Consider the following 13,784-nt stretch of genomic DNA (forward strand, 5'->3'; position numbering starts at 1 on the left):
GTGGATTCTGATGATATTCTCTTCACTCGCATTACATGAAGTAAAGTTTTAGCAGCTTCGTCTAATGTATTCTACCAAAAAATACCTCAAGCACATAAAATATAATCTAGTATGCTTCACACATATTGACATATACAATTTTTGAATATTGGTTTTACTAATTTAGAATTCCTATTAGAAATATGTTGCTATTCTTTGTTTCAACAAGGAATTGAATTATCAAACATTAAATGTGAAGACCATGTGTACAATTCAAATCTGCTTGTTTTTCACATTTTTCTCCATTTCATATTTATTCTACATATGATTCAGCTTTCTAGACATATGTGTCCAACCCATAATTTAAAATCTTTAGGTGTCTCACGTGGTTTGAAAGTGGAGTCTGCTGAAACAGATTCTTTTTTCCAACAGTAAATTCCAATACTATTTCCTCAATTCATTAAATCACATCCCAAACATAAGTCTCATCATTTCCTTACTGCTGCTCCACTTTCTCCAATATCAAATTATCAACATGGGCTAATTCTAACTCATAAAGAGCTTCTGAATCTGCACACAACATATGTCCACATTTCAGTTTTCCTAATACAGAGAAACCGTAAACTTCTACTGATAATTTTGAATACTTCCTTACTGTGGTCTATTGTTATAGCCAGTGAGACATTTTAAATTTTATTTATCTGTGATCATGTAATGGTTCCTCAAGCCAGACTGAATATCTCACATGATTCCTAAAAAGACAAGTTATGTCAATGCTAAGTCTATATCCACTAGTTACTGTGTTAAAAAAAAAAAAAAAAACTTAATAATCCAATCCTTTAGTCTTAAAAAATGCTTTTTCCTCTCCAAATCTAAGTCACATACTTTCTGTAATATGCTTCAGAGAACTTCGATTTTTTTTTTTATTCTAATCCTTTGTATTCCACCAGGACTGTGTATTCAGTGCTGTATTTCCAAAACCATAATTAACACACATTTAAAGTAGTTTATCTAATTCAAAAAGCTCTATTAAGAAAGGATTTTAAAAATAGGATTGCTATTTTAACTCACTTTCAGTGGTAATAAAGCCTTAATTAAAGAAAGCTATTTAAATCTTCATTTATTTACTCTTCATCCTTAAAAAAAATATCTATTACTCTTTGTAGAAACACTAGTATGTTTGATTATATGGTACTTTCTGAAGACTTACAGGGAATGATACACTATGTGATAGAAATGTGTAGTTTCACTGTTCTCAAATTCAAAAATTTCTAAAACTTAATGCACACTCTCCTAATGACTTAAGATGTATGAGTGTATACTGACTGTTGGCAAATAAAATTACTCTCAGTTTATAATTGTTTTTCACCTTTTGAACTGTACATAAAGTAACCTCACAGATGAAACAAACAAGGCTTAATTAGGTTAGGACTTAATGGTGAGCACACAGGATATTTTCAGAAGAATGACAGGCAGCTTTTAAAACAGTTAATGCAAAATTGTGACTGAGACAGTGAAAGAGAATTCCCCCAAACAACTTCATTTTATTTCTCTACCCCAAGGCATTCTTTCACATCTCTGGGCTTAGACTGAACCAACTTTAAGAGAAAATTATAGTCTATAGGCTAGAACAAATGTAATAACAACAGTTCTCAAGATATACTTCCCTCTTGACATGGAACTAGACCAAGAAGCTAGGACCTAGAAGCTACCAAATTTTGGCCCTCCCTAAACTGCTGTATTCTACTCTATATTCTGCTATTATGGTCTGTGCTAAAGCATTTACCCATATAGAAATGGTTCTCACTAACCTCTGGACTTAAAATCCTCTAATTAAGAATGGTCTTAAGAGATCAGAAGCCTTAAATGGATCAGATGGCACATTCCCTGTCAGGGGAACAAAATGGAGATTAACATGTGGCTACAGAACATATTTCTAGAGGCAAAAACTTTTCAAATGAGAAGATATTTAGAGCCTGATGTTAACAGTGAAAAAACAAGCTGCGATGTTGCTGTGAAGAAAAAGGAAAAAAAGTGTACATCATAGAGAATTTCCATTTCCAATATGTGTTTATGTTTGCTTAGAAATGCTATGTACATTGATGAAGATAGCATTGAGTCTATGAATTACTTTGGGCCATGTGGCCATTTTCACATTATTGATTATTCCAAACTATGAGCGTGAAATATTTTTCCATGTTTGTGTCCTCTCTTATTTTCTTGAGCAGTGGTTTGTAGTTCTCCTTGATCAGGTCCTTTGCAGCCTATGTTAGTTGTATTTAGTTCATTTTTTATTTGGCTGTCTTTTAGTTATTGATGTATAGGAATGCTTGTGATTTCTGCACATTGATTTTGAATCCCAATGACCTTAAATTCTATATGGAATCAAAGTAGAGCCCACATAGCTAAAACAATTCTAAGCAAAAAGAACAAAGTAGGAGGCATCATGCTACCTGACTTCAGACTATACTACAAACTTACAGTAACCAAAACACAATGGTACTGGTATATAACAGAGATATAGACAAATGGAATAGAACAGAGGACTCAGAGACATCGCACATCTAAAACCATCTGGTCTTTGACAAACCTGACAAAAACAAGCAATTCAGAAACAATTTATATATATAAATTTTCCAAAGCAAATTTGTAATAGAAGAAAATTTGTATGGCCTTGTGTTTGATAATCACTTTTTCACCAATCCATGAATAAAAATTATCAATATGAACTTTATTAAAATTTGGAATGTCTACTCTGTAAAAAATTCTGTTAGTATCAGTCACAGTGACTCAAGCAGGTAATGACAGCATTTTGGAGGCCAAGGAGAATGGATCACCTGAGGTGAAGGATTTCAAATCAGCTTGGAAAGCATGGTGAAACACTATTTCTACAAAAAAAAATATCAAAAAATTAGGCCAATTCCTTGAACACAAGAGTAGGAGGTTGCAGTGAGCCAATATCATGTCATTCTACTCCAGCCTAGGAGACAAAGGGAGACTGTCTCAAACAAATAATATGTGTGTGTGTGTGTGTGTGTGTGTGTGTGTGTGTATATATATATATATATATATATATATATACACATAATGATGTGTGTGTGTATATATATACACACATGTACACAACATCCTTTTAGAAGAATGAAATGCAAGCCACAGTAAGATAAATGGAGTAAACCCATCTGAAAAATGACTTACATGTAAAATATAGAAAGCAACTGTGTAATTCAAGAAGATAACCGAATTAAAGTGTAAAAACCTGTATAGATACTTCACCAAGTAATAGATACAGATAGAAAACAGGCATACCAATCAATGCTTACTGATTTTCTGATTTCCTGATGCTTCTACTGAAGGCTGAGGCTTCAAGTCATCCACTCAGAAGCAGCAGTGGCTGCCAGAGTGGCAATGGCTCCATAGACCATCCATACATACCCCAGCTACTAGATTCAACTGGATCTCCTGTCTCAGCCTCCAGAGTAGTTGGTACTATAAACATACACTAGTGAACCTGGCTAAAGTTTTGTGTTTTTTGTAAAGATGAGGTTTCATCATATTGGCCAGTCTGGTGTCAACTTCTGACTTCATGATCAGCCCTTCTCAGTCTCCCAAAAGGCTGGGATTACAGAGATCACCTACCTTGCCAGCTCTAGAATACATATTTAAAAATTGAATTTATGTGCCACAACACATGCATGCTTTTTTTTGGTAGTAATGTTAGAATAATAAAAAAGCAATAATAACAAAAAGGGCCAGATTGAAGACATCACATGTGGTATGGTCCCATTTTATGACATTATTGTAAACTCTACAGAGATGGTAAACAGACATATGACATACAGTAATGTGGAGGGGGCAAGGAGTGAGTTGAAAGGGAAACAGGATGATGAAAATGGTATAAATGTACCCGATGGAGTGGAATCTCCCTGGTTGGTGAGATCATGCTCAGTCTGGAAGAGCCAGGAGTATGTAGGAACAGCATGAATAAAAGGCTTTTACTGACTTTCAGGAAGCAGAGTCTTCTTTCATTACACATAGAGCTATTTCAGGGCCAATTCTGAGGAACATTTTGTTGAATGTGGTAAAGAAGACACATAACATAGCTAGACACATGCCTAAATATTTGTAGGCATATATGTCAGTGGCATTAAGCATGCTCATGTTTCTGTGCAACCATATCTGTCATTTCACATTCTCAACAGCAATAAACAAAATTTCTTTTTTCCTTTTCTTCTAATCATCTCTCCCCACCCTATACACCCCATTGTTTCTCACCTACCCTTCCCCAGTTGCCCCAGTCTGTGGTTCTCCTCTCCCTGAGTCCATGTGTCCTCATTGTTCAACACCCAAATATGAGTGAGAAGATGCAGTGTTTGGTTTTCTGTCATTCTGTCAGTTTTCTGAGAAGGATGGTTTCCAATTAACCAAATTCCTACGAAGAACATGAACTCATTGATTTTTATGGCTGTGTAGTATTACGTGGTGCATATGCACCACATTTTCTTTGTCCAGTCTATCATTAATGAGCATTTGGGTTGGTTCTAGGTCTTTGCTATTGTACAAAGGGCTGCAATAAACATAAGTGTGCATGTGTCTTTATAGTAGAACAATTTATATTTCTTCGGGCATATACCTAGTAATGAGATTACTGGGTCACATGGAATTTCTATTTCTAAATCCTCGAGAAATTGCCATACTGTCTTCCACAATGGTTGAACTAGTTTACACTCCCACCAGATGTCTGAATGTTCCTATTTCTCCACACCCTCTCCAGAAACTGTTGTCTCCACATTTTTTAATGATCATCATTCTAACTGGTGTGAGATGGTAACTCAGTATGATTTTGATTTTAATTTCTCTAACGACCAGTAATGATGAGCATTTTTTCATGTTTGTTGTCCTCAAATATATCTTCTTTTGAAGTGTTCATATCCTTAGCTCATTCTTGGTTATCATTTTTTTCTAGTATATTGGTTATAGTTTTTTGTAGATTCTGAAGATTAGCTCTTATTTCTCTACATACTCTTCCACTTTTCCTTAAAAAAAAATTGCATTTCCATGGTTTTAAAGTGGTAATCTCATTTGGTTTAGATATTTATTTACCCAAAGACTACTACTCTCAACAACTTTTCATGTGTTTATTGTCATTGGATTTATCAATAATTTCTTGGATATGACACTGAAAGCACAGGACAAAAAATAGATAAGTTGAACTATATTAAACCTAAAATCTTTCATGAATCAAAAGACACCATTAGTACAGTGAAAAGAAAACCAACAGCATAGGACAAAATATTTGCAAGTCACATATTTGGTAAGGGTCTAGTATCCAGGATATAAAAGGTACTCTTGCAACTCAATAACAAAAAGAAAACAATCCAATTAAAAAAAAAATGGGTAGAGGACTTGAAAATACTTATCTCCCAACATACATAACTGGAACATGAAATGATGCTCAACATCACTTTCCTCAAGAAAATTCAACTCAAAACCGCAATAAGATACCACCTCACAACAATTATATTTGTAATTATTATTAAACGAAAAACCTAAACTAACAATGGGTTGATACAGAAACGCAGAAATGTGAACCTAAAATGGTGCAGCTTCTGTGGAAAATAGTTTGGTGTGTCTGCAAAAACCTAACAGAATTATCACATCAGCAAATCCACCCCCAGATATATACATAAAAGTATGTACATCAGGTATTCATGGAAAAACTTGCACACATATGTTAATAGAAGCATTATTCACAATATCTAAAAGGTGGAAACAAACCAGATATCCACCAACAAATAATAGAAAAAACAAAAGTAGTGTATCCATTCAATTTTTTAATATTCAGCTGTTAAAAGGATTGCGACACTAATACTACAATATGGAAGTAATTCAAAACCACTGCATTTAAAGAAGCTGAAGACAAAATGTCACATACTGTATAAAATTTCCTTATACAAACATCCAGAAGGAGTAAATCCTTAGAGACAGAAAACAAATTACTATTTTCCAGGGGTCAGAAGAAGGACAGATTGAGTAGCAGATCCTTAGCAGGTAAAAAATTTCCTTTTAAAATGACGTAAATAATTTGGAAGTAAGAGGTGGTAGTGACTCAAAAATGTGTACATACTAAATGTCACTGAATTATACATTTGAATTAGTTAATTTTATATTATGGAAATTTTACCTAAATTAAAAAATATCTATCCAAAGTATTTCCTCAGCAGAATGATCTTTTTTTTCCCCACAGTGTGCCTGTAACCTGAGATTCATATCTTTCCACAGTCAGGAACTTACTGGGGTCTTGGAAACCACATTATGGGCATATTCTCTAGCCAAACTTTCTACTAGCTTTTAGGTCTGTTACTGGTTGGCAGCATCTGAGTTATTGGCAGCATATCCATCCAGGTCTTTATCAACATTAATTCCCTCCTTTTCAGAAGAAAGAACTCAACTGAAGGGCATAAAGCAGAAAAAGAGACCAAGGGAAGTTACATACCAGGGATGGATGTCTATTACAAAGCTTTAGAGCAGGAAATAATGGAAAATGCACTAGGAAGTGATCCAAGTGGGGAACCTGAAGAACAAATGAGGCCATTAATCTTCATCCAGGGACATTATTGGCTGGCCCACCACCAGCATGTGGTTCACCCTTTTCCATGATTCTTCCCTTAGCATAGACTGCTTGCATGCATAGTGCCTTTTTTACCATCTGGAAGTGATTATAGGGAGTGTGTTTAAGAAGTTGTACACATGCTTTTCTGAGGCTGTCTCTCCTTTCCCAGTGGAGTGATACAAAATGGTCATAGTCTACCATTTTGTCTATTAATGTGCATGGCTCAGTCCACTCACTCAATACTCGAGATTTTATTAGAAGCCCTTTTTTGCTTCTCCCTGGTGCCTGCCTGCATTTAATTAACACTTTAATGTTAACATCTGTACATCAGTAGAAGCTTCTCTATTTCTGGCTTTAGATGCTAAAATATAAATTTTAGAGCATCTACCGGATAAGCATTGTACCATCCCCTGATGGTCTGACATTCATGGTAAGTGGGTGGCAGGATCCCTTTCCTGACCCACTAATGCCTGTGTGGCTACCTATGAAAGACCCACTGACCATTTACAGCTCCATGTTACTTTTCCTCTGCTATCTTCACAGACACTCAGTGATCAGTGTTGCCTCTTCAGTGTTTACAAGGTCTTCTAAATCTTTGCTGCAATCTAGAACTCAGCACATAATATTCATAGGTAGTTATATTTCAACAAAGAAAAATTAGCATTTTCTAAACACAGTATGTGCAGATGTCTTGCTCAGGTGAATTGACAGCAACTTTGCAAGATATGGGTGGTACCATGTGAAGAACAGAAAGCCAGGATCAGGTAATTGAGTGACTCACCTTCAATTGCACAGCTTGTAAGTGGCTTCATTCTTATCATTCAGCCCACAGTCGGGTCTCGATGTGTCATTTAGAAAAACTGTGTGAGTCACATAAACGTGTGTCCACAACAAACCCAGACTTAGTTCTCTCAACTACAATAATCTCTGTTCTGGGGCAATAGGTGAAAACATGCACCCAGTCATCTTTCTCTCATACGCACATGCTGTAGGTACTTCAAGACAGACTCTTTTTTCTAAAACCTCTCATACATAGGGTGTTTAGAGAATGTTTACACACAAATAACGGAAAGCAACTTTATAAATGGCATCAGAAGAAGAAGTCATCTGGAGGAGAAGCTGCTGATTTGAAATGTAAAGAAAGAGCAGTATGTGAAGAAGTTATTTCCCTGCAGTGTGGAGAGAAGGGGTTATCATAAAGCAGGGGAACAAGAGGTATAGCAGGTAATGGATCAGAAACTTAGGAAAAGGGTCAGTGGTTTCTTAGCAAGGTGAATGCATGCCAACATGATATAATGTGACCACTGTACACTGACGGATAAATCGTGAGGAAAAAAGACAATTTCACAGACTACAAACAAAGAAATGTTCATCATAGTCTTATGCATAATGGTTTAAAACCAGTAGTTTCCCAAATGCTCATCCACAGAAGTGTGAACAAGCTGTGGCACAGTCACACCATGGCAAGTCTGTGGCCCTAGGGTGGCCAGGGAGAGGTTAGTATAGGAGGGAAAAGGTTATATTTTTATCACTTTGTCATGATTATTGCCTTGAAGTGGATGAAATAGTCACATGGAGAAAACCATGAGTTTCTTTATTTACAGGTATGCAGTTTACTGTATGCCAATTCAACATCAAATCACTTGTTTTGAAACAAAAAAAATAATGTTTCCTTTTTAAAGAAAGAATAATAATTCTCAGCTGAGTGTAAGAATGAGCTGGAGACATAGGGTTGGAAAAGTAAGAGGAGGGGTTAGGACAGCCATATGGAAAGGTAAAACAAGACTCAGGGAACACGTTGGCTGTGAAAGCCTCTGTCTGAGCCGCTCAGCTCCAGTATTGGATGGCAAAGGGTTCCCATCAGTAAGGTACAGATTTTCTCACAACATAGCTGTTTCAGCAAGCAGAGCCTGTAATTGGAGAACTGCTACACCTTTTCTCCTATGAATCCTATAATTCTGCTCTCCCTGGATACCTACCTGGAACCAATCTGATCTCAGTTGCCAGATGAAGGAGACACTCACATTCTTGGAATCTAGTTCTGGTGACCACTAATAGACACAGGTCTGTAGGTGGAACACAGCTCATAAGTGATAGAAGACTGCAAAGTACACAAGGTAACACGGCATTCAGGGCAGTGAGCCCAGGCCATGTGAACTTGGCTCACCACTCATGGCTCTCAGTGTCCCTCTGTGAGAAAGGAACCATTACAACCACAAATTTCAACAGCCTTTCCAGGCTTTCACAGGCCAAAACAAGTCTGAATTCTGCTGACCTTAAATTCTGCTGTCATTCCGGATCTGACACACCTTTAGTACCAGAGACTGGAGTCAGAGTCTGCAGCTCAATTTCTCCTACATGTGCAGAAGGATGTGTCTCATGACTTCAGCCTCCAATTGTGGCTGCTGCACACAGCAATTGGCTGTCAGCCCTTAATGGTTTTTGCTTTTACCTCTAACCAAGCTTTACCAAGATGTCTCTGGGGGGAAATCGGTCACTACCTTTCTGTTTGATTTTCCAGAGGCTATCTCAGAACACCTTTCACTCTCAAAGACAAGCTACTGTAGATTTGAGCAGCTTTGGGCTGACATTTAGGAAAGCTGTGCCTTGAGTATGGAGGTTACTTTTTGCTCAGATTCCATTTGACTGTATAATGAGCATTAAAATGGCCCTGAGCTCAGACACAGTATGGCCTGAAGAAAAGACTCACAGTCCTCCCTCCAGCACACCAAGGGACCACCTAATACAGTAACTAGTGGCCCAGGAACTTCATAGGTCAAAATTACCTTCCTGTCGCCATGTCTGCTTTCTTCGATTTCTCTTTTCATGCAGAACTTTGCATACTCTCAGAGACAGAGAAAATGTTGAAGTGCTAATATGAACATTCCGGTTCCATCTCGTAGAGAAATTAGTTTCACATTCTCTCTCCAAGACCAAGATCAGGAAAAATCTATTAGCACAACTTCTGTAATTGTATGGTCTGCAGGCAAGTGGAAGGAGAGCATCTTGATGCCCATGCAGCAGCAAGGAACAAGAAGGTGAAGATTTCTGCAAAGGAAGCTCAGGGACTGCCCCATTCCAGCATCATTCATAATTGCACACAGGTAAACATGAGTGTATAGAAGCTTTTAAAAAGGAGAAAATTAAAGACAAATATGATCAAACAGACAACTTGCCTCCAGAAAAATGGATCTCTGTGTTTCTTCCTCTTTCTGGGACCCCAGCTTTCTCTATTCAGGGAAGGGCTGGAAGCCATTGCCATGATAGTTTGAGGAAACTGTAAAAGGTTGCTTCCATAAAAAAATGACAAAATACAGGAGGATGAGAAAATTCACAGATTTTAAAAGACATCTGGAATTTCTCTTTATGTATATAATTCTAACTCTAAAAAGAGGAAACACAAAAATTAAGAAATATTAAAAATATTTTTAAAACACATATAATTTTTAAAAATTTTATAAAGAAAAATGTTAGCCCTCTGATAATTTATCCCAGAGTTGCAGCATCCAAACTGCACTTAAACTTTAAACAAAGAACTGAAAACATCATAAAATTTGCAACAATACCAAGAGTTTACAAAAACTTTGCTTTTTAAGAAGAAAGGTTTAACAGCAACATAGATTAAAAAGACTCATATCTAGGACTATCAGGGTAAGATTTCAAAACATCAAGACACACACACACACACACACGCAAACACACACACATTCACACACACACACACACACACAAAAGATAAAATAGGCCATCTGCAAACACATACACATCAGAATTGTATCTAAGTAAACAAGTATTTTTAATGACTGCTATAAAAAAGATACAATTTTTTTCAATTCTGAAGGAAAATGTACATTTAACTTAACATTCTGTCTCTGTCAAATTGTTAATGAAATTTGAAGGCAGATAAAAGACACTAAGAGACAACAAAAGAAATAAGATCTGGAACTCAGGAAGCACTGAAACAAACTCAGAGAGGCAGTTATGGGAGCTCTGAGGATGACAGCTCCACCACAAGCCTAGGGAGATGTTGCATGGATAGGAACAGAAAAAAGAGAGGCTCCCAATAGGGACTTTTCAGGTAAGATGTTTGAAATGTTGGAAGATGTTAAGGATGTGATGAAAGCAGACAATGTATTTTTTAAAATACATAAAGAAAAACAATTAGAAACTCCAAGAAAACAGAAAGCTAGTGAAAAATATTTATATAACCATAGAATACTAAAATTTGTAGGTAAATTCATAGTGCCAATATCCTCTCAACAAGTGTAAAGTCATAAGATTCTATTGTATAGGATCAACGAAATCTATATCTAAATATATCTTCTTTACAGTTACTTAGAGCTACAAATGAAACTAAAAAAGAAACTAACATCATGCTATTTCTACCATTGGCTGAGAGTAGAGGACAGGTAGGGAATCTAAGCAGCTCAGCCCTCTTCTGTTGCTCCTATTGTTAACATGTAAATTAGGGAACTAGAGTGAAACACATAGAATGATATCTCTTTCTATGTAATTCTTTCTTATTTCCAAAAGAAAATATATGAGGAATAATTTAGGGTGTCAGAGAGTTCAAAAAGTGTCTCTGTTCCAGTTGCAATGGTTTCAGGTCTAATTAAACACCACATATTAATCTTGACTCTACTTACACACCCTCAAACAAGACACAAGTAGTCACGGCATCCTGTTCAGGGACTTAAGATCTCTCCAAATCAGATCTACCTGTAGGCATCAGAAAGGGCAGCAACAGGTACAGCCGTAGAGGTTTCTGCAGTGTACATCATGAAGCCCAGCACATAACCATAGGCCAACTACCCAGTCAGAAAGAAAACATTATTGGAAGACACCAGTGCTAGAGACATCAGCCAGTGGTGTGGCCAGAAAGGGATACAACATGTTACTGTCATGAGGTAGAAGGCAGAAGCCAGGGCTAGACAAAATGAGGGGGAGGGTGGCAGGATCACAAACATACCCACACGGAGGAGGGTACATCTCAGTACCCTCCTGGACAACCTGGGGGGACAGAGAGGACACCATATTTTGGTAAGTTGAGGCTCTCTCAGGCTGAAGCAGTGGAGCTTGTAAGGAAACTAAAGCCAATCTCAGGAAAGTGGATCCAGGTTTCAACTTGGCCACTAGAGATTGTGGGCCCCAGCATATCACTAATTGAATGGCCTTGACAATTCTGCCTGAGGCTGCAAAGGCTGTGGTTAGTCTCTGATTAGCCTGGGTCTTTGAGGCCTTAATAAAGACTTACTGGAAATCTAAACAACCTAAGCAGGTTATTTATAATGACTTTCAATAAAGTATAGGTCTCCAGTATTGAAAATAGAACCAAAAATTAGCAATAGCAAACTAGTTGAGTCCATAGGATGGTTGGTCCTAATGAACCATTAGACAGCATTTGATAATAAAGAATTAATATTTTATGAATGCTCACTGTGTCTCCATGGCCCACCTAGGCTTGTGTTAACCACTCCCACTTAACTTTCGAAGGCGTCCCAATGCCAGATCCTAGCAGGATCTCTATTTTACAAGTAAGAGGTCACATGATTCTGCCTAGAATCACACATCTGGGTAGTGGGGGTTCTACAGATGAGCAGGCATAAGTGATGTCAAGAGAGATGCAGATGTCATAATGGTACATGGAAAGGAGGAGCCAATGTGCACATGCTGTGTAGTCCACACAAGATGTGGGTCAGCTCCACAGTTGGTCAGCCTGCACTTTTCTTTTCTGTACATGTTCTTCTCACCAGAGGAAGATCATAGAGTGCAAGGAGGGAGCTCAAAAAGCACTGTTATGTAGCAGGAATATGAAAAAAGCAAAACAGACAAAATATTAGAAATAAACACCACAATAACAGTTTGGTTTGTCTTTAGATGGCAGGCTTGCATGCATCTTCTTCTAAGACTGTCCCCTCCATTCTCCAAAATAGATATAAATTCATGTAATGAGTCAGGCTGTGGGAGCATGTTTGGGGTTCAGAAGAAGCTGCTACCAAACCCTGGTCCCTGATGTGGGGTCTTTGCTGGTGGCTTCCCCCTCTTTGGGGTCTAACATAATCCCAGTGTCAGGGCTGTGTCATCCCTGTGCCCACTCTATGCAATAATCCCCACCTGAGGAGTTAGGGAAACTGAATAGGTAAGATGGTCCCACAGCCCATGGGTGAAAGTACCTGTCAGTCAGTGACTTTCAGGTTATTATGTCTCCAGGAATGTCCAGTCCCAAGCCCAGTTCCTCCCGTGGTCCTTGCTCTTTGGGAACTGTGGAGGCCACTCTTCTTGATGTCCGTCTGAAAGTGATTGTATGGGAGAAGAGGTTTTGTGTGACTCTGAGTCCTAAACTTTTTCCAAACAGGCATGAGCAGCCCTGCTGTACAGAAAACGCTGTCATGCCAGGACCACCTAAATATTCTTTTGTCTCTTGCCCTGTCTTTAGAATGGAAAGAGTGACCAACAACCCATAATTACTATCACAGGACATCCCAAATCATGATGCTTTTGTTGTCCTTCAAATCAAGTCACCAACACCTGCTCTGGTGACATGACATTCTTGTCTCCAGCCCAAGATGTGTCCCTCCCACACAGTAAACTCCAAATGCAGGACAGCCACAGACCCACTTGAGCTATTCCCAAGCCTCAGATATTTTGCCTCAATGATCTTGCTAACACAGCATAAATACGTTAACCTACTGATTTGTTAAGGGCTGTCTTTGTCACTAGTATGACTACCTAGGCCTGGTCATCTTCAGAAATTAGCTACCCAAACACAAGGAGACTATGGTCCTTGGGACACTTGTCTGATGACTGAGGTCTTTACACACACCCAGAGGTAACTTTGGGGTTTCCTGGGGGTACCAGGAAGTTGGGACCCTCTCCTTGCACTGTGTTCTTCTGCTCGGCCCTTCTCGTCTTACTCCAAGTGCTAGTGAAGTGCTGTTTTGAGCTGCTGATAAATAGCAAACCAGCTGCAGATTTACTTAGCAGTTGCTTCCTCTCCAAGTTCTCCCACCCCACAACAATAAAACTTTTAGCCTTGCTTCCACTCTGTGAGGCAGGGGAGTTACAGAGGGAGATCTGAGAGTAGATCATTCTACTGAGAAAGGGAGCAGAAACCCAGGCTAGTTTCTCCACAATCAGCCAATATGGCACTTGGTGCCCTGGCGAATGGGATAATAGAATGTCTCCTGAGAAT

The sequence above is a fragment of the Saimiri boliviensis genome, chromosome Y, assembly GCF_048565385.1.
Source record: "Saimiri boliviensis isolate mSaiBol1 chromosome Y, mSaiBol1.pri, whole genome shotgun sequence".
NCBI lineage: Eukaryota > Metazoa > Chordata > Mammalia > Primates > Cebidae > Saimiri > Saimiri boliviensis.